This window comes from Pimephales promelas, chromosome 20, assembly GCF_988280905.1.
Source record: "Pimephales promelas chromosome 20, fPimPro1.hap1.1, whole genome shotgun sequence".
In the NCBI taxonomy this organism is placed as follows: Eukaryota; Metazoa; Chordata; class Actinopteri; order Cypriniformes; family Leuciscidae; genus Pimephales; species Pimephales promelas.
In genome coordinates, this window is record NC_142788.1 from 15,421,684 (window position 1) to 15,445,464 (window position 23,781).

The 23,781-nt window shown below is 37.3% G+C and overlaps 1 protein-coding gene across 2 annotated transcripts in view; it reads right to left on the reverse strand.

Annotated features, from left to right (window-relative positions):
- The window catches only part of gata5 (GATA binding protein 5), a 138,853-nt gene that overhangs the window by 50,687 nt on the left and 64,385 nt on the right, over positions 1 to 23,781 (reverse strand). The gene's annotated exons all lie outside the window — the stretch shown is intronic.

Consider the following 23,781-nt stretch of genomic DNA (forward strand, 5'->3'; position numbering starts at 1 on the left):
GTTTAATGCCTACAAAAACGACTCAAAAGGGACTAAAACAAGATACTTCCCGGGTTTTATATGTAACTAACCCATGAATTTACATCAACCCTCCCTCCGGATTCGTAATATGCAAAAAAGGGGGCATGGCCATATTTCTGCGGCTTTGTCGAAAGAGTTATAGCGGAGAGCTGTAGCCATGCCGTCGAAACTGTGTTAGTTTCAGCCAGCTGTTCGGGCTTTCCACTGACGCTGTAGTTCATCAACAATGGCTCTTGGCTAAAATTTATGTTTGATTATGTTCCTGAAAATTACAATAGCAAGACAGCTTCCAGAATCTCCTCAAATTCAATGCCGGGTTCAACAAGAAACTGTTACTAAAACATGAAGCAGTACCAACTTTAAAACCAGAGGCAGCAGTTGCTGGGCCACAACCTGTGAGTAAGACTTAATCATTTTAAATGTATTTGCATGTATAATTTCAGATGTAATGTTTTAGTCTGTAATGTTTTATCAAGGACGTAAACAAATGCCAGCACTGGCATATTATGTACTTATTATATATTTTCATTGATCATCTAATAATTTTGTAAATGTATTTTCCATTTATACTTTTGGACGATATTACTTTTGGACGAAATTTTTCGAATTGATGAAGAACGTAATGCCAACACTGTTTGGGTTCTACTTGACTCTCTTCATCGCCGCTTTCTGGATCTGATTCTGGCTCAAACTGGCAGTATTGACAGACACCATTATTTACATTTGACTGGAGAACATGCAACTTTCGCCCGTAAAGGTAATGGGCGTGAAGTTTCCGAAAAACGTGCACTATGTAGTTTAGCCAATTACAACACACCGGCCTTACTAACCGATCTGAGCCCATTGCCTGTTTCTGAGGGAGTGGTTTCATAGAATCAGGATGTAAACCGGTCGTTCAAATGACAGAGGAGAAAGTGGCTTACAATAAAGGTGAAATTTATGAAAAATAAGGCTTAAAAAAAAGCCACGAAGACATGTTATATTGCACCCCATAAACATAATCATGCAAAGAAAAAAAGCAGTAAACCACCCCTTTAAAGTTGGCATGAAACTAAAATTGTGATCATTGTTCTTTCCAATTGTGACATATATTACTGAACAAAACAGCTTCTCAAACATGAGATAAAATGTAAGATTGGACTTGATTTTGTCCATTGGGGATTGATTGGTTCATTGTCGTTTTTTTTTTTTTTTTAATTGCTGGGATTGCTGCACTAACGTGCAGTATAGTTTTAGTAAAAGATAATGTTTTGGTGAAAGATAGCAACATGCTAATTTTAAATGCTATTAAAATAAGTTGAGTCTGATGTGTGGAATGCTATTTGTGTGGCATCTGCAGTTACTGCCTACAGAATGCCTATGAAGCAGCTCATTATGCCAACAAAGTACAGCACTACAAAAGCAGCTATTATAGAACTAAAAGAGCTCTATATATTTAATATGGCACTGCGTATATGTGTGTTTGTGGGTGGGTGTGATCACTCCTGTCTGAATCTTCTCCACTGTCTGTTTACTGCAATGCAGGAGTTGTTCTTTGACTGTATTCAGCGCACCAGGGAATTTCACTGAGACCTTTGTCAGTTCCTACTGGTGCGTGAGAAACATCATTGCTTGTTATCTCCACTGTTATTTACAAACTCTGTTCATTGATAAATGACTTTAGAGAGGCTTGAACAGAAGTGACAACATTGAAACACTAATTTGTCCTCATTCCTTGCCTTTCTTTCTCTCCCTTCCTGTTTGTCACTCTCTCTGTGCCACTCTCTACAGAATTACCAACATGGTGTTTTTTGAAACCATAGCTCCAAAGTACATTCACAAATAGCATCACAAACTTGTGTGGTTGGAACTACTGCTGTATAATCTGATTATTCATTTTATATCAAACCAATTAATTAGCAGACGTTATTACTCCACCACCTGCGTGACGTCATTAACAACAGTTCTATATTGTTAAAATGATGAATGTGCGAAAAAGTACTGATGTTTCTGGAAATAGTTGTGACAAGCTAGTTGATTTCTCCAATGATACATCATACTATGATAGTTAAATGCTCCGTGGGTGGTTGCAAGGGTGCTGTTAGGTGGAACCGTAAGGTGTTCTGTGTGGTTGTTCGGTTTTTCCATTACAGTACCTATTTATGGTTACGTCTATGTACTTTTAACATATGTTATCATCCACCAAATTAAACATTGTAAGTCTCTTATGCCTGGTTCAGATTACACTTTTTTTTTTTGTCTGTTACGATAGTCATTGTGTCAGATTATGCGGTTTTGACTCCTAAAATCTTGTCGTGTCATGGACAAAACACATGTCAGACTACACGTTGCTTCCTGACCAGTCATCGCACGCCGTCTTTAACGGCGCGCGTGATGTCATCGAGAAGGCGAAACTAGTAGCGAGTGACTTCCAGAAATGAACATAAACAATGAATTACGCGGTGAGTGTTGTATTGGCTGTCCTGTGTTCAGAAAAAATAAAATAAAAGAAAGAAAACCCGACAATGGACACGTTCCTGGATTGCTCGAAGAAGACAGTATGGGCTGTCAATCCTCCAAAGAGAACTTGAGGTAAAATATTTCTTTCTTATATATTTTTACTTTTATATATGTTTAGTTTTAACATTAGCACCATCGTCTCTCTTTCGTTTCGCCATTTTTGAAAGTTGTGTACGGAAAAGCTTGTGCTCCTATTAGTCAACTTCATACATGTGACGGAACCGTCGTGGACGACCGTTAAAAAAATAAAACATGCTAGTCTTTTTGTCATGATGTCGTGAAGCATCACAGACGCAACGTAGGTTGTCGCCCACTATACGAGATGATACGATCGAATCTTGCGTCCTGACGCCCGTTGTCGTTTACGAATCCCCACGACACCCTACGTCAAACGGATCGTGCCAAAATCGGGCTAAAATCGTGTAATCAGAACCAGGCATTCGAAAGTCTCTAAGATCTCTTAGAAAAGGAACAACTTTAGTCAATAAGCCACATGATTTGTATCATTGATGTCTGCAGCAGAAATGCCGTTAGAGGAGCAACGTGCCAAATTTGAATACATTTAAGTAATTAAATCCCTAACTCACACAATCCACAATAATAATACTGTAGTCAGGCTTGCCTTAGCAAGCACCACTAATAAAAAGAATGTAATAAATTGAGGGACATTAAGCGTGTTGAACAGGAGAGAATACTGTGGTGCAGCACTGCGTGTCAGTGTTAGGGTGGGGACTCGGGACTGCTGCTGGAATGGTGAGAGATATTAGCTGAGGATGCGAAGGCTCTATAGAGGAAATGCTTTGGAGGTAGAGGGTGAACGAGCAAGTGCCACGGCAAGGTCTTATATTGTGCACTTAGCACTAAAAAGGCAATGTGCAGCAAGGTATAAAATTGACCTCATCAACTTAAAGATCAATGTACATCTGTTTTGTGTATGCTAGAATATGGTCATAGAGCACATGGCGTAAATTTCATCATCAGCATAATACACGCACACAATCGGATCTTTCTAACCGAACGTAAGCTGTATGCTCAGTTTGCCCATGTGCCTTTTTTTTGCACAAATAAGTTGGCCAAGTTAATAAGTTGGGGTTACTTTGGTGCATCTTTTTGTTCCATCTTGTCAATTGCTTGATTTCTATTTCTGTTGTTTTGCACCGAATAGCCCCTCCAACTTTAAAAATGCTCCAGTCCAATTTTGAAAATACTTAAAGGGGTGATGAACTGGGAAATCAAATTTTCTTGAGCTTTTGACATCTAAGAGGTCATCATGTTATAAGAATATCTTGTAAGTTTCAGAACTGAAAACATCCTTGTTAGTCCAATAAAAGCTCTTATTGACACCAGCCTAAGAAAACGACTCGTTTTTCAAAGTGACGTCAAAGTAGGGCTGGGCGATATATCGAGTTTGTACGATGTATCTCGTGTATCTCGTTGTATCAAGTGAATCTCCGCTAAAATTCATGCTTCCTCGAACGAGCGCCGGCGCGCGCATGCGCGTGCATAGTACTACGTAGTACGCAATAATTCTGACTAAAATAAACATATTGCTAAAATATTTGTTGTTGGAGAAAATAAATGTGCCATATGTGGAATTTTAAACCTACAAGTATATATTTTTAATGAAAGTGAAAGTAATTATAATGGGGTAATCAAATGCAGGCTAATATAATAGTTTGTGCTTTTGTTTTTATTTTCATTTTTAGTTTAGCCTTTAGTCAATATAAAAACAAAAGCTTTTTGCACATAATATATTGCATAGCCTATATTATATTTGTTTCCATATCCTTCAATATCAACATTGTTTGTAGGATATCATTGGGCCGAATGTGAATATATATATATATATATTTTTTTTTTTTTAAATATAAAGATTTTCTTTATCTAAATAGAAAACGTAGAAAGTACCGAGATATACGTATATCGTATATCGCCATTTGACCAAAAAATATCGAGATATGATTTTTTGGCCATATCGCCCAGCCCTACGTCAAAGAGGATAAAACACCACTCCTGCAGAAGAAGATCAACGCCTACTTCAACATGGCCGGCTTAGCCCGGCCCACTGATTCGCACATTACACGCATAGCTAAATAACATAGGCCTGCCTACCTCGTGATGACAAACCGGATCGAGCTACCGAGCAATACAGAATATTGTGCAGTACCTGGTTGTGGAAGAACACAGTGGCTGCAAAAGCTTCCTCTGGATTCCAATAGGACCGCATGGATAAACTCTATTTTTAATGACGTTTCAGCTGATGAGGAAAAACATTGTCCGTCTGTTCGCTTCATTTCATTGAGGATTGTTTTGTAAACAAGACTGGATTTGTAGACTGATTAAGAGTAAAGAACGGTGTTGTGCCGTCTATTTTGGATCTAACAGGAATGGTGCAACACACAAACTCTGGGTCGAACATGTATGGGCGAATCATTCCGGTTGCCATTTTACAACATTGGAAGTTTTCAAAACAATTTTCCCCAAGTGCATCGACGGGTGAGTTGAAACTCATTATAATATGTAAAACTGTTATCCACTCACAGCAGTGGGCGTTTAATTCCAAGTCTTTAGTCGAGACGCCAATAAAAACCCACCGTTTTTCAGCTAGGCTCAAAACTAGGGTACAAAATAGCCTATTACTTATTCATTTTGATGTTTTTGAATGCAAAAACCAAGCGAACGTCATAAGTTGACCTCAGACAACAATATAATAAAATTTAAAAAGCCAGTTCATGACCCCTTTAAAATGAAATTGAGAAGACAAAATTGTATGGAAAACCTACAAACCGAACCTAAACTCAACGAAGCCCTAAACCTAACCCATAAGGTTCAGCTCCATACCCTAACCCTAAACCTAACCAAGATGGGGACCAAAGCCTGCTTACACCAAGACAAACATTTGGGTTGTACAATAAACATTTTCAGATCATATTGAAATGAGCATTTGCATGCTTTCAGTGGTTTTTTTTTTTCTTTTCCATAACACTCAAACATAACTGGCTATCTGATTAGATTTGGCCTTTGGTTGCATGCCCAGAGCAGCTGCTGTTACATTAAACCATGACTTGCTGCTCACAAACGACTATTTTGCTAACTGAATAGCAGTGGAAGAATCTGGAACCAGCTCTTTTGTCTCTGTACTCTTGTATTTAGTGTTGTTTGATATAAACCATAGTGAATACAAAAATCTGAACGGCTGTTTGAAAACATTCAACCTCCTTTCTTCTTGGTGACAAGCGGGTGTAAAAAACGCTTTCCTGAAAGTGTATTCATTCAGCTGTTGGTTCAGCTGCATTGGTCAGAAGTTGAACAGACAAATCAAAGGCAAAAATCGGACTGAATTTCTGTCAAACATTCACATTGGTGTGAGCAGGCCTTAAAATCCATTCGGTTTCGTACTTGACTTAAGCATATATCTTTCGATTTGAGCAAATATAATCTAAATATATTTTATATTTAGATGTAGTAGGAGGTGCCAAATACAGTTTGGATCACGCCAAACCTCAACAGTTTTTTCGCACTGCTAAAGGTGTGTACGTTGGTGTTCAGTATAGTCACTGAAGTTGAGAATTGAAGATATTAATATTCTAGTGTGCATGAGAGTCTATGAAGGTCTGGTATCAGTCAAGCTGCCCTTTTCAAGCCTGAATGACCGGGCAGTGGCAGAGGAGGTCCCACGAGAGAGAGGGAGGGACACCCACACACTTTCCTGCGACAGCCCGCTGAAGAGGAAGAGTCAATTTAACAGCAATCATCCCCCTTGATCACAGCCCATCTGTAACCTGCCACCTCAGCAATGATTTTATCATCTTTTCTCCCTCACACGTTATCTCCGTTGTTTCCATTTGGCTTTGAAAGTCCCCCTTTTCACTGCAATATCAGTGGAATAGAGAGGCCTTTTAGTTTTGCTGTTTTATCAATTGTTTCATAATACTGAACACTCTATAATAGCCTGTTTTTAATTTGACATCTTACATTTTCAACAGCTTTTTTTGAAAGCCAAGAATTGTTGATGTGCATATACAGAAATATTCACAGACTAAACTAGCTAACACATTGGAGTTAAAGTATGACAACTAGCCCCAGTCTCCCATATTTCTATAGGCTCACACATAGGAGCTATTTTGGTCCCCTGTGAAGTTTAGTAAACCCAGCTGGCCCCCTGGCCCATATCCTGCAGGTCTGTGGCAGTGTGAGAAGCGAGAGCTAAATCATAGGCTGACAGGGACCTTTCCTTTAATAGATGCCCCTGTGTTACCAGCCCAGAAAAGGGAAGAGAACAGCAGCCATTGCTACGCACATATACAAGCATTTGCTTGTATCTATAGACAGGTACAGGCTCATATGTGCATGCTTACCTGTGTGCACATACGTGCCTAAAAGTGGTAACTGGGGCTTGTTGTCCCTTTTTAGTCTAGTTGATATTTCTGAGGGTATTAGTGCATGCAATGAACTGGCTTTTGAAAGCCAATTGCTGTATAGACACACACCTAAAGGTCTCGACTTATAAATAGAAAGCAAATTATAATATAACTTACTACTGCTAATTAATGTACAGAAATGATGCGGTGAGTATGTAAGATATGCGGCTGCTGCATAAATAGACATACATAAATCCAGGCAGATCTAGTATCAGTAGCAGACATCAGTATGACTTGTGCTATGAAGTATGCAGTATTTATATTAATGGCATTTTTATGAAATATTTAAATTATTAACTTAAACTATTAACAAACAAAAAACATTGCAATTAAATAAACAAGACAGGCAGGAGAGGAGACTGTAAAGTTTACACACAAACACTTCATCCATGACTCAGACACTGAGATAAATATAAAACTTTACACACACACACACACACACACACACACACACACACACTCTCACAAATGATCTCTGGGTTCCCAGTATAGTCTCAAACAGAGAAAAGCAATGATTTATCTTTTCCTTGGTGTTCCTGCTGCTGGCAGTGGAGTTAAACAGTTATAGAGGCAGTATTTATAATTGTTATCATCTCGATATGCATTATAGTGCAGTTTCCCATATACTGTAGATTTGACTGTAATGCTTTGGGCATGTTATGATGATTCAGAAGCATTTCATGTCCTCTTGGTCTGCAGGAAAGATGAGTTAAACCACTTTTTAAGGAACAAAATTAAAGTGCCCTGGGACGAGCACCTCTGTTTTATGTGCAAAGGAAGCTTTGACATTTGCATAGCACTGAGTATGTGAGTGTGTGTAAAGGTCTAGGTGCATTTCAAATAGACAGCAACAGGTGATTGAGAAGTTACAGAAGTGCACACACAGAGACACACACATTGGTACTCCTATCATTATGAGGACATCCCATAAGCTTAATGATTTTTATACTGAGCTAATAACATTTTCTAGCCCCTAACCCTAACCACACACCTACCCATCACAGATAACTTTCTACATTTTTAGCTTTTCTATAAAAAATAGTTTAATATGTTTATTTAGCAGTTTTAATTTCAAGGACATCGGCATGTCCCCATAATGTAGGGTCATTGCCTGAAACCTGAATACACTGCAGCTCCATAGAGACCAGTCACATGACATTACATAAAATGTGGATGATAGATGGCACCCAGGTCTAAAAAATTATTGACAGGGCTGAACAATGTGTGGGAAAAAAAAAAAATCAAATTGTGATTGTTCTGATACAAATTGTAATTATGATTAAAGAAAATGTAAGTTTGCAGTGCTTGACTGCAAGGTTGCACATTTAGTCAATCATTTATATATCAATATGACAATTATAAACAATAATAATAATAAAAATATGAAACAAAAAATTAAATATTACTATTATAGCATTTCACAACTAAATAAAACATGTCAGAAAAATAATATATTATGTCACAGTACAACTGTAAAAGTACTTTGCTAATATTTATGGCTGTCTATGTCTTAAATGTTAAAGCTTAATTTTGGCTGCTTTTATTTTTGCGTAGTATAGCGCCGTTTTGTCATATAGCGTCACGCTATATGACAAAATGGCGCTATACTACGCACATGGCACCTTTTATCGTTAATATAACATGCAAACCCAAGGCGTCGTAAATCCTTTAGCCTAATATGAGACTACCCTACCCTACCCCACACCTAAACCTACCCATCACAGAGCGTGTTATATTAACGATAACGGGTGCCATGTGCGTATATAGCGCCGTTTTTTCATATAGCTTCACCTATATGACACTAAAGCATGATAATGCGTTGGAAACACACACTGCATACATTTAATTCAATTTCAGCTTTTGCGATCAGTTAAATTTGTTTGGGATTAACCTAGCAACACAGTTATAATCACTGTGAAAAACACTGATCTAAGCCTTCAGGATTGACTGGCATTATGGATGCAGAATGGAGTTTGGCAATTACACCTCTTGGATAAAATATCGAGGTCACAATACCTTGATAGTGTCCGTGTCAACAGATCATTTTTCATTTCCCCAACCGTGTCCCCATAGGGTCAAATGCATCTGAAGTCCATTTGTTACCCTTAAAGTGTTGGTGACTTGAGGGAGGGGTTTAAAAATGATGGAGATGTAAGAGGGGGTGAAAATAAGAAGAGATAGACAGTGACATCCTGTCACTTCCTCTAATGGAGCGTCTCTCTCTATGTCGTGCGGTTGGAGGAAAGGAAAGTGTGCGGGACAGAAAATCCACATAAACTCAATTTTTTCTCACTGTCAATACACATTAGAGAAAGAACAACACTGCTCCACCGCTATACGGGCACAATAACATTCTATATTAAAAGATAAAAAAAAAAAAACAATGGTTATGCAGGGGATCATATCCAAATAGGTTTTGAAATTTATATAGGAGAGCTTAATTTCTTTTCATCAAGTGGACTTATCCAATACCAATCTAAAGGTGAGATGAGAGCTGCATTCAAAGATTTATTCACAATAGATTCAAGAAAAATTGTAAATCAGTTACAAAAAGGGATCACGACATGTTTTTTTTGTTTCATTATGTTCCCTTATGCCGAGTTCAGACTGCATGATTTTAGCCACGATTTTGGCTCGCCGACAAGTTTTGAGAAATTGCCGACAAATGCCGAAATCACAGGTGTGAATGAGCAAAGACGCGATCTGAGAGAATCGCTGACGAGTCGCCGACGCCAGTGAGATATTTGGCATGCTAAGTATCTGGACCTGTCAGCAATTCAAAATCCTGCTGTGTGAAAAGTGTTCTGACTGAAAACTACATTTGAGATTTTAAAGATTTGACTTAGTTATAGAAGTTACCAGTGTGATTACTGAAATGCATTCTTTAATGTCTGTATTTGATATTTGAATGCAGTAAATGTGCTTGCTCATTTAGCCCGGCTTCCAGAAATGAAAAAGGGACGTGTTTTTGTGTTTGAGAAAGGTCTTAAATGTGTTAAAACATATAGGGGTCATTGAAGCCAATAGTTTAAGGCGCCAATCCTTTGTTAAAGCCTTACTTTCCAGTTAGACTGAAGTGTAGCTCTCCTTGAGAGAAAGAACGCATTATCTTGATGTTTTGAGAGGACTCTCCTGTTTACAGTTAGAGCTGGCCAAATCCAACCTTAGAAAATCTGTGTGTCGTTGTGCGTGTTAGTCTTTTTGGATACAGGTTAAGAAACCACTGGCATTATTCGAGATTTACTATAAAAAAATACTATGTTTATCTATTTCTTAGCCAATGAGAATCATTCAACCTGTAAGCAAGGAGCTTAGACCTTGGAAATGGTATAACTGCTGTGATCTTTGTAACAGTAAGAGTAACAGTAACTCCTGTGTGAGTCTTGAAGTTGGCTTCTGTTGATGAAACTGCAAACAATTTAAATTAATTTATTATAATTCTGACTCCCGGTCTTCATTCATCATACCTGGTTCTGGGTCTTTTAATGTTTACCCCAAACACAACAATGAACACCCAGAACATAACCTCCATTCATTTGATTGGATGAGTTGACAGGCTGACTTACTACAATCATCTACCGGTTTGTTTGGAAAGGGCTCTGTAATGAAGTGCAACCATTAATATACTAATATTCAAAAATGGTTAGTGAGGAGAATGAGGTTAGAGGTCAGGATGTTCCCTGTTCTCACACTTATTCATCTGGTAAAGTAGTGGAGATCATTTGATAGAGAGGTAGATGTGTGCTGACCGCCTGTCCTGTCCCACCACATCATGGGAAAATGTTGTGAGCAGCCCAGCAGAGACGGAGAAAGAAAGAGGGACACATAGTATCGCTGACTAAGCTCAGCCCTGAGCTAGGAGGGTTCCACTGGCACACATAAAAGTCAAGGAGATCCCTTTGACAGATCAAGAGAGAGATTTAGAAAAGGCTCACTGTATTGAGCAAAGGGCAAAAGGATAGATCAAACCACAGCTGCCCTCTTGAGTGTGAAATGCAGGTCTCTGAAGCTTTCCAACAGAAAGTGAGAGAGTGAACACTTTCTCTCCTCCAAATATGCAGTAAACGATAAAATGGGAAGTCAGGGCAGAGCAAGAGAAGATATAAAGAGGTGGTAGCAAGGGCAGAGCGATAGAGAGGCGGCGAGAACAAATAGGAGGAGGAATAGGTGCTTTCTGAAAGATTCTCCTCTCCATTTTTATATCCATTTTTTGTAGCGATAAGAAGACAAGATGAGGGTTGGTGCTTAAACGGAGGCAGCTCATGCCATTACTAATGAGATGGAGGCAGCCTGTCCTTCACATGTGACCATGGGTTTTGTGCCTGCTATTACGTCACGTCTATACGCACGCAAAGGATTGCATTGTTTTAATTGAGTAAACTTACTCAATTTCTTAAGTGTGTCTTTAATAATATTGTACTAGTCTTAGTTAAAATTAGTAATATTTGTTAGCCTGGGTTTCCCCATACTGCCTTGCCGCAGTGCGTAGTTAGGTAATCTGGATACAATGGACCAAATTTTCGCCGCCTCTAGGGAACCAATCACAGAACAGGGAGGGAGCAGCAAGACGATGACGACGTCTATGCGACACACCGAAGCAGTTTGTTTATACCTATTGACGCGAAGTTACCTTTCGATGCAGCCTCATGGCGCGAGCGGCACTTGAGCAGCGTGTCAACGTAACTACATCGTCACTGCAGCTGCAGACGCGCGAGAGTATTCACACTGGCAGCGTTTGTACGGTGCACAGCAGCGGCTTCAAAGCTACAAATATAAGCGAGCAATTCTTTACAAAGACAACTATACATTTGTTTTTAGAAGTTGGTCATTTATAACATTGATAGTCTGGAAAGTTTGTAATGGGGAGGTGTACAACATTCGCATATAAATGTTGAACAACAAAACAACCCAGAAAATGGCTCCAATCTATTAGTTTCAGTTATACTTTCGATATGTTTACAAGACTGCAACTCCGCGGATAAAAAACAAAACACACAAATAAACCACACGTTCAGGTTTGATTTGGGTTGTGCTAGCCTATGTAGCAGTCAGTGTGTTACATAAACTAAAACAACATTTATATATAATATTTTCTAGCTAGTTTACTTTAGTTTTTTTTTTAATATATAATACATATCTTTCACCCAAACTGAATAATTAAAAACAAGTTTTTAGGTAACCTAAATATTCTATCAATATTTTTGAGTCTTTATTTTCTTTTATTTGCCTACAAAGTTCTTGTTAAAACTCACTAGACATGCTTATGCTGTGCATTTTGGGCACTTTTTGTGTGAAATCATATTTCTTTTTATCCATCAAATGTGTGCTTTCACTTTAAATGAGCGTGAGCAGCGCAGCAAAAACAAACTCAATGCTGAAACCACCGCTTCACTGCTGCTCACGCGCGGTGTGAATGCACTCATTGATTAACATGCACGCCAAAAAAAATAAGTGCCACTCACGCATGCGATACACGCCATCGTGTACACATAAATCTCTGACCCATCATCTTCATCCTCGTCTAATTTCTGTCGCTCTATATACGTCATCTGGTATAATTAAAACGATTGGCTTATGATGAGCTACGTACAGGCGCATTTGATAGACATTATTAGCACCCTATAAAGGGAGCTGGGCATTCGTAAACCACACCTCAAATACGAGAAAATGAACGTGGTTCCCAGACCCAAGTCTTAATGAAACTTGGGTCTGACGTTAACCAGGCTAAATATTTGTGGTTCTTGAAACAGATCAGATTAATTCCCCATTCTCAGATACTTTTATAGAAATTTCACAGATATATTAAGTGTATTTTAAATAAATAATTGGTTAGTCAAATACTAAATGCTTTTAGGGAAGAAAAAAAAAGAAAGAAAACCCTTACTTATAACTAACATTAAAAATTAACATTAACTATTGGATTTTTAGTCAGGTACGTGTAACTCAAACCATCAAGTAAATGATATTCAGAGATTTTATAAGTTAATAAAGTTAATTATTACTGTGATATTTGCTAAGCCATTGAATATTTTTAGAGTGTAGCCTTTAGTACCTATTTTAATTTTTTTTACTAGAACAAATCTTTTAAAAAATTCACTCAACCTAAATGGTTTTAAACTCCAAAAGATTTCAAAGAAGTCAATTTTCTTCTTCTGGCCTGCCTCCATCCACCCTCTGCATTATTATGTATGCTTTCTCTGCAAGGGCCCATGGGTCTGATCCGGTTATGGTGACGACAGATAGGGAGAGTGGCTGATATTGGATTGTGTTTCTGTGTAATCCCTTCCCCAATCATAGTCTATAAAACGCCTCCCTGCCCGATAGTCCTTCTCAGAGGAAGCGCACTAATGCTGATACTACATCTATTCTTTCATATTTTCCACACCTGGGTAGTCTTCTTTGAGTGGAGAGTAAATTCAAACGTAACAATCCTTCCTTCTTATAGAGATTTTACAGTCCTCTAGAGTTTTGTGAGATTTGTCTCTTCTGTGCACTGCTATCATCTAACATTGGCAGTTTTCTTCAGCTCAGGACACTGATCAGAATATTCATAAGCGATCGATCCACTTGGATCTTGCTCTCATTGCACCCTCTAGACTGTAATTCCCTTCCCCCTCTCATTTTTCCCACCCTCACTCTTTCTCTTTTGGAGCAAAGGTTAACTAATGAAAAAGATAAAAACGATGAACAAACGGTCCATAAATCACAGTTCAAAAGGGAAAAAGGGGATTTTGAAAGGGAGAAATTGAAGGGTTTGTACATAATATACTGTTATAGTGTAACATCCTTTTGCTTTTCCTGCTCAGATCTTAAAGTTTTGCACTTCCAGTTAGTATCTGTGTTGCAGTTAAAATCTCATGCAATAAGAATATGTTCTTAATTTGTTTATAGCTGCCCCTAGTTTATAAGCAACAAGCCAATATTTAACACATTTGCAGCTCACTATAGAAATTGATTGGAAGAAAGGAAACGGCTATAGGGTCCAAATAAGATCACCAATGAAATTCAAATGACAAATCTTATTATCAGATAATAATTTGATTAAAGAAAAACAAAATGAAGGTATGTATAGTTTTGTACAGGGATACATATTATATCGGTCAACATATCAGTATTGGCCGATCCGTTTTTAATGTTATCGTTATTGACCCGATAAGAAAATTTGGCCAATATATTAAAGTTGATAAATAATGGATTATTTCCTTCAGCTGAGACACTTCAGATACGCACTCTTCACCATGGAAGTTTTAAATTGCTTAAAATGTGATTGGAATAACTTCAAAAAAGGAAAATACAGTTAAGTGCTACATGAGCTGTCATATACGCTACATAAAACTATAATGAGAACATTGTAATTGTGTGCTTGAGACATGGCTTTTAATGGTGGGACACTTTCTACTGTAAACATATTTAAAAAAAAAAAAGGTTCTCCCCCTTTTGTCGTCCTAAACCTGTGTGACTGTTTTCAATACTTTGAAATAAAACAATGACTGCTAGATAGATGAAGTGACAACGGAACTGAATCAACACTGAACTGACTTGCATAATTTCCTTGTTATCACTGTAAAGATGCTTTGAAACAATCTGTATTGTATAAAGCGCTGTACAAAGGTAACTTGACCTGACATTATTTTGCAGTTTTCACAGATCCAAAAACAAAACAAAAAACATATCATGCGCATTGTGACATAACCAACAGTGTTCACATTTTCCCCTTGAATTTCTGTGGACAGTTGCAATAAATCAATAAAGTCGGCGTGAAACGGAAGTTGAGATTGTCATTTTTTCCTTGTTGTGATGTATATCCGAGTGAAACAGCCAACACATTCTCATCCTTTGGCGTCATATAGGTGACGCCATATGACATTTCGTCGAAATACTACGCACATGGCATGGCACCCTTTAGCGTCAATATAACATGCACTGTTATGGGTAGGTTTAGGTCTGGGGTAGGGTCTGCGTCTCATATTGACGCTAAAGGATGCCAGTCACCTATATGACGCCTTGGGTTCTGCGTGTTATATACACGCTAATGCTACGTTCACACCGGATGTGAATCGAGTGTCAAATTCGCGTCTACCGCGCCTAGTTCGACGCTTGACCACTTTGTGTTAATTCACGCGTCAAGAGCAAAACTGATGCGGGTAAAATAAAAGTTTGAAGCAAAATTTACGCACATCTCGCGCGTCAAAACCGAAACCCGTTGACGGTCATCTTTGTTTATGTTGATCGAGCATTCATCGAGAAATTCGCCGCACTGTATTTGTTCTGGAGAGCTAGCGCGTGAATGAGGCGTATCCGCGTCTTCCGTGCCGCGCTCCACGCCTCATTCGCGCCGCAGGAATTTTTCACGCGCGTAACGGTAGTATTATGGTAGTTTTATGGTATTATTTATGGTAGTATTTCAACAAAATGTCATATGGTGTCACCTATATGACGCCAAAGGATGAGAACGGGCTCAAACAGCTTCTGAAACTAGAAAAAAAATGAAGGGCATGGCTTGATTTCTTCCTTCGGGAATTGGTTGGGCGTTGCAAACAAAATGGAGGCAGATTTGAATGCGATTCTCTGAGAGGCCGCACCCGATAGCCTCATCGGATCTGGCCACACCGTTTCGCAATTGCACGTGACCGAAATAGAAGAGAGGTTGTTTCAATGGGGGAGGGAAGGGTAATGTATTTGATTAAAGATTATAAGGGTACATGAATTTGAAAAAAATAATGAAGTGCACAGATAAATGATTTATAATAAACACTACAATATTACATATAAAAAGAAGATTTGTCAAATTTGATTTCATGCCAACTTTAACTTCTATTGTTCCTTCCTTCCTTCCTTCCTTCCTTCCTTCCTTCCTTCCTTCCTTCCTTCCTTTCTTCCTTTCTTTCTTTCTTTCTTTCTTTCTTTCTTTCTTTCTTTCTTTCTTTCTTTCTTTCTTTCTTTCTTTCTTGTTCCACAGAAGAAAGCAAGGCATACAAGTCTGGAATGACATGAGGGTGGCTATCCCTTTAAAACTTTTATAGAGCCCATTCTATATTGGAGGAGTATTCAAAGACATCAGTTAAAATGTGAATTCAAATGCCTTTGGATACTAGGATTCTCAAAAAAACAAAACAACAAAAAACAAAAAACAAAATATATATATATTTCTATGACATCTGTTCACAGTGAAACACTGAGTGAGATATTTCTAAATACACAATCTCACTCTTAATGTGTCACTAAAGTCTAAAAAACGGCTTCATAAACTAAATGATCCTCCTCTACAGACTCTGGTATTCCAGGGAAGAGTTTAGAGGTATCATTGCTATTTCACACAGGAATAAAAGTCAATCAAAGACAGACCAATGAGCATGAAATATGAAAAGGAGACATTCCTGTTTTAAACAGTGGAATCACATAATAACTGTAAATGCACCACTAGCCCAGACTCTCACCTCGTACTACACACACACTCATTGAACACACTCTACAGAAACCCTCCCGTCGATTAGACATGTCTAATCCTGCGTAATGAATTGGAATCCTTTTCTTTCTCAGTCAAGTAAAAAGGGATTAACTGTAATTAAATGTGTAATATTATAGAGTATAAATGTCTCGCACTGAAAGAGGAATGTGTTTAATGGTGTGGAGTAAAAGAATTATACTAAACAGTTGCTCTTGTGAAAACAGAACTGAATCTAATACGTTGTCCAGAGGCCTTTAAAACAAAAACAAATGGAGATTTTTATTGATCATATTGGTTCGTTAAGAATGAAGTGCGTATTTTATGTGGTACTTTCCCAGAAACACTGTGAGTAAGGTTTATTGTTGCTGGTTGTGTTAGGAAACCCTAACTGAAGTGTTCAAACTATAATATTTAATGCATACCTTCAGAATTATCGTCCTCTCTCACTTGTTTATACTGGCATAATGTTTTATGGTCATTCTCTGCTGTGTAAACTGGATAAATTGGAGTCTTTGTTTAAGAAGATCAGGTTATAGGTGCATTTATACTAATTCATAATGTAACAGGTGGAAAATATTTACATTGTCATTTATGGCACCGTGAGTCAAATAACCAAAGGTATTTTTTTTTTCAATGTCTAATAATGTTCATTGTTCATATATTATTTCATCTACACCTTTTATGCATTTCAAATTTATTAAGTCTCTAGCCACACTATGAAACTACCTCCCTGATGTCAATCTTTGTCTATGCATAAATGGAATTAAATCAGTGCTACTAATGAAATATAATAAATGTGTTATATATATATATATATATATATACACATACACCATAAGATTGATAGATTTGAAAATAACTCTGAACATGACTCCCATTCTTCATTTTGATTATTATGATTAAAATGTGTAAAATAGTAATTTGAATTCTAGTGTGTGAAGAAAAGAGCATTGCATTGACACTTTGGGAATGTATCAGTAAGATGATTAAGAGAGAGACCGAAATGTGAAGACAGTAAAGTGTTCAGAAGCATCAAAGATCTAAGAGTGGTGACCTTGTAACTGTGCTCAGTTTGCAAACACTGCAGGAGCAATGACAGGTTGACCAGAAAGACAGAGTAAAGGAAACAGGGAGTGTGTGTGTGCGTGCGTGTGTTCAAGAGGATCAGCATATAGTGAAGGCAATGAAATGTGACAGGCTCAACTGTTAGAGGCCATGCAGAAAATAGTTGCCATACGGCCGCAACAAGCACAGGGTGACAGAGCTACAGTTACACTTCTGACAGCTCTCAGTTTCTCTGTATGTGTGTGTGATCAGAAGGGGAACAGGCAGAGAAGAGTGTGCATGCGTGCACAAAATGAAGAATAATATGGGTGTTTCTTGGCCACTTGAACCTTTAGACTTTCACACTTTACTTTTTAGTTTAATTAATTTGTCTATTAAAGTAGTTCACTTTTAAAAAAAAAACTTTTGCTGATATTTTACTCACCCCCATGTCCATGTCATTCGTTCTTCAGTCAAAAAGAAACTAAGGTTTTTGATGAAAACATTCCAGGATTTTTCTCCATATAACGGACTTCAATATGGGAACCAAATGGTTCAAGGTCCAAAAGACAGTTTCAGTGCAAACTGCACTGTCGTTTAAAGCCCTTGAAAGTGTTCAAAGGGCTTTAAACGATTCTAGACGATGAATAAGGGTCTTATCAAGCGAAACGATCGCTCATTTAAAAAAATAAATAACAAAGTTTAAGTTTTATAAGCTCAAATGGTCGCCTTGCTCTGTTGGGTGACGCACGTTTGTGACTCTCCTGTTCGAACTCATTTATCAAAATGAACAAATCTTTTCCCGAGTCAACTCGTTCATTTCGTTCGTTGGCTCGAAAAAAGATTCGTTCATTTTGATGAACGAGTTCCAACAGGAGAGTCACAAACGCGCATCACCCAACAGAGCAAGGCGACCATTTGAGCTTATAAAACTTAAACTTTGTAATTTTTTTAAATGAGCGATCGTTTCGCTTGATAAGACCCTTATTCATCGTCTGGAATCGTTTAAAGCCCTTTGAATAGTTTGCACTGAAACTGTCTTTTGGACCTTGAACCGTTTGGTTCCAATTGATGTCCATTACATGGAGAAAAATCCTGGAATGTTTTCATCAAAAACCTTAATTTCTTTTCGACTGAAGAAAGAATGACATGGACATCTTGGATGACATGGGGGTGAGTAAATTATCAGCAAATGTTTTTTTTTTTTTTTTTAAAGTGAACTACTCCTTTAACAATGTCCCTTCGTGAACATGTAAAATGTTTTGTTTTTCTGAAAGTATTGATCATGTCCACCAGTGTCATTCCCATCACATCTCATGTGTTTTGTTTCCTAGCAAAACACATTCAGTGGTGGAAATAATGAAAATTACATTTTAAACTTTTTTTCAACCTTACATAAATTAATATGATCAATATTTTGCATAATTTTTCAAAATTAAAGTTTAATTGGAAAGCATGCAGAGAAATATTCTACTCACAAGCCCTGAGACAAAAGTGTTAATATTTGAAGACACATCTATGACCAGTCTAACGGCAGGGGGAGGAAAGTGGAGAGAAAGAAAGAAAGACTTAGGGCAGAGCAAGAGGATTAGAGGCGTCCAAATACGATTATCTAGATGGCAGTAGCTGCATAATTGCATTTATTGACAAGTCTCTTCTTTATGTCCACGTCTTTCCAGCATGCAGCATGGATGATGAAATTGCTAAATGTGTAGTCAGCTACTTCAGATGAACAAAGTGTAACAAGTGAAGCAGAAAAAAAAAATCGAGTCCATCTTGTATCTTCTCCTCCAGGGAAAACAATTACTCTTTCTCTCCAATAGCATTCAGCTTTTATAAACATTTCTAAGCTCACATGGAAATAATACACACATTTTCTGGACCGATTGTGTGGAAAAATACATTTAATTATTTAATGTTTTAAATTAGTTTGCACATCACTTTTTTTCCCCCTGAAAAATAAAAAGGAGCAACTTCAAAAAATGTTCATGCTAACTTTTTCCATGTACAGACTTCTGTTTTTCCATTCTACAGTTCACCAAGTACAAAAGACTTCGGAATGGGAAGCAGATCGTAAGACTGGTTACAGATTAAATCAATATATAAATTAAAAAAGAAGAGTGATTAGCATCCTGTTTCCCCCGATGTGAGTGCAGTGGTCTTTTTTATATTTCCTTTAGTCAGGACTTATTCTGTGAGAGAGTGATTACACAACTGCTCAGGCTGTAATGTGTTTCGGTGCATTGGCTGATGTTTAATGCATGATGGAGATTACAGGCTGCTCCTCTGCTTTGGGTTGTTAGTTGAACATTATGTTAGGTTAATAACTGTAGTGCTGGGGCAATATGCTCTTCCTCTCTCTCAAATAACATATTCTGCTTGTTATGCATTTGTGAATGTGTGCGTGCATTTGTGTAACTACATTTGAGCATATAACACTAATAATTTAAAACAGGGTTCACCAAACCCTGGCGAGGCAACTGTGCGTCGGTTGATAAAAAAGTTAATAATTAACTCATTCATTTTTTTTTGAATTAAATAAATAATTGTAAAATAGAAAAAAAATCTCAGTTTCAGTATAAGTGGGTGTATGTAGCAAAAAGAGTGTATATTTGTTCAATCATAAAGATTCAGAAAGTGTATCTTGACCAATACTTGACCATCATAAAAACAGTTGTGTTGCTACATTCTGGATAAGTCATGTCAAAGCCATAATACCACTACAGTCTTGTACAGCACAAATAACTAGGTCAACATCACAAACTAGTAGTTCGTAATTAACCATTTAATTCATGCACAGTCACACAAGGTAACGCCGGGTTTGTTTGTTTTTATGGGAAATAAGCAGCATTTCTGAACTAACTGCGAGTTTGGCTAATCGGAAACGCATATATTAAAGCATATTAGAGCAAAGTAAATGAACTGTTTAATCCACATCTGCTACAACATAACGAGCTGAGCACATTTTTCTAATTTGCTAAATGTTCATAAAATGGACATGATCCTGCCTTGCATATACAGCATTACACGGGTATGGCCATTAACTTACTCATTAATGAATCCTGATAATTTTTTATTGGTTTTCACAAAGTTACTGTTTTCAACATTGATAGTAAGAAATCATGGTCCCACTTTACAGTTTATCAGGTGTCGTTGTGTATTAAAGAGCCCCTATCATGGATTTTTGAAAATGACTGTTCATGTAGTGACTATAGCTCTAAGGGAATGAAAACATCCTGCAAAGATTTATATCTGAAAGTGCACCGTATATAAAGTTATTGTCTTTCAAAAGTGAGAGTCGACTCTGAGTCTATGAAATGAATTGTTTTTGAAACGAGTCATTAGCTGTTACATCGTGACGTAGAGAGGTCATTGGCCGCTCCCAACAACTGCGCGCGCAGACTTGAAGTGACGTCTAGAACACATTCAAATACTTCAGCTGAATCGCATCATGTCGAGAAGACGCTGTTTTCTACATTGCAAAGACAGTTCAGCCACTTGTTTCCATTGTCCAGGGATGAGCATGTGAAGAATCAGTGGTCAGAATTTTTATTTGCAACGAGTAATATTTGCAATCCAGTGTATATGGATCAGGTTCGTCCTCCTCCGAATCACAATCTGTAAGTATTATTAATAATGTTTGCTGTTATGTTTTATATGTTTATTACTAAGAGTAACCAAAATGTTTCTAGAGCAGCAAATCTAGAATCTAGAAACATATTACAATGATTTCTAAAGGATCATTTGACACTGAAGACTGGAGTAGTGATGCTGAAAATTGCTGTATCACAAGAAGAAATTACATTTTAAAATATTCAAATAAAACAGTTCAATTGTAATAATATTTCACAATATTACCGTTCCAAATAAATGCAGCTTTGGAGAGTATAAAAGACTTGTTTTGAATGTATGTTCCTTCACCATGGTATGTGCAAACAACCAAACATATTCACAAAAGAACTCACAAACAGAACTCAAATCTTTGAATCACAAGTGTAAAACTACGAAAAGCTGGTTAAAGAAGATAAAGAAGTACAGAGATTTTCTGTAAGATCCTGCGAAAAAACACGTCACCGGAGAAATCTAACCATTCTTTGTTCTGTAGCTTCAGGAAAGAGCTTGAGGCCAAAACACACACACACACACACTCTCTCTCTCTCTCTCACTCTCTAGCGAGTCCCACTTGAGTCATTCCTCTATATATGTAACACTGTACATGGTCTCTGACATGCACAGACTACAGTATAAACTCTCCTGATACAGACATCATTGGACATTATAAGCTTGTTCTCATACTTCCATCTTTCTTTAGCTGTCTGTACCCTCAGCCCAATCTCTGAGACACCGTGTGCTTGTTTTCTCAGACCTACAGGGGCTGTGATCTCCGGGAAGTGTCATAGAGAGCATCATTTTAGCAGTGCTCTTCCGGGCCGTTCCCTCTCTACGGCAGAGCTCTCGCCACTACCCTGGATCATTAATCATATTGGTATATCCAGACACCTGAGATTAAAGAACAGAAATAAAATGGAAATATATCTAAAAAAATAATGAAATACACATTACGTTTGCTCAATATCAGCAACTCCTGCGGCCCCTTTTTCCGTTTCTCTCTCTCTTTTTTGTGCTGTTTTCCCTCTCTGTCTGTAGTTTCTATCTTGAGCTGCATCTCACTAATTTCAGGACCTTGAATAAAATGTTGGTGATAAATCAAAGCTGCCACGGCAAAAACACACACAGATTCATCATAGGATTAGCGCTCCACTTTTATTCATTTTTCTTTTATCCCCCTCCTTCCTCCACTCTCAATCTCTTTGCTCCAACAGTACAGAAAACACACACACACATGCTGTAAAGTACACACATACAGACTCTATGCTGCTCGCTGCTGTTCAACTGTAAATGTGCATTCACAATGACAGCGATGAAATCACTGGGGGTCACACAGTCACTGTACTATTAGTTTCCGGCAGAGGATGTGAGCGGATTGGAGCGACAGAGATTTCCCTTTCATGTTCAAAGTGTTGGAATCACTCCACTCCAAAGCCACTTTTACATGTCCTGCTTTGTATATTATATGGCAAGACATACAATAATTTCATTTCCTAATGAAAAGCAACATGTTTTTTTGCCCATTCAGCATGTATATAGACCTTTTGTATGCCGGTCACTTTTCAGCGCTGTGGTCGTTGCGTTCTTTTTTCGAGTTTGTATTTCCACAGCATGAAGGTCTTACAGATTTATGAATTGTTTTAAAATCTTCCCGGTCCACTGACATTTGTTATGAAATCCGCTTCGAACATTTCAATGGTCATGATAACGTTCCTTAACTCTACAATAAATAAATCCACCAATATTGTTATTTAAATTATAAATTAAACATCAAAGGAATATAATTATATATACACACGGATGCTTAATATATTCATATGGTCGACCGATATTGTTTTTCGATGGCCGATATCTTAGAGAGCAGGGTGGCCGATGGCCGATACAAAGCCGATATTTTTACATATATTTAATCAAGCATAGATTTTATTAAATTATGAATTCATCAGAAAACACACCTTTAAAATAAACATTACACTTTACAATACTATAAGAGTATTTTCACAAATAAATTAATTGTTTAAAAATATATGAATATGTGGCAATCAAATTATTTTTTTTCAAATAAAGACAATGTAACGCTAATTTTTCATAAAGCACACAGTGAAAACGATATGAATATGACACAGTGGGCAACTGTTTTTGAAATTAAATGTTTATTATACTTGCAAAATACAAAAGTCCCGCTTCCAACACGTCGGCCAATTAGAAAAACTAGCCGATATTTTAAAAATACCAAATATCGGCCGATATATCGGTAGACCACTATACTAATACTGCAATAATACCAGTATGCACAGTAGCATTATACTGAGAATAATACTGTACTATAATACTATATATACTGTATGATTATTATTAATCAATTGAAGGCGGCAAGTGCAAATGTCCAGTTTTAATTTATTTAACAAAAACCGACTCATTTTGCATTTCAATATTAGATTTAACTTTATTTTAAGGTGTCCTTGTTACAGTGTAACCATACATTTAAGTAATGAGTAATAATAATTACCTAGATCTACTTACTATAGGGTTATTTACTTAAGGGGTTAGCTGCATAATTATGCATATTTTATAGTTATTACTTCAGTATAACTACATGTAGTGTGTAACAAGGTCACTGTAGAATAAAGTGTTCTCCAAGTTCATTTTAATTCAGATAACCAAAAGTTATTAGGTCCAAGTTTTTACATTGTAAGAATTTTTTTTGTGCCAATTTGTGCAGCTGTTATAAATATGATA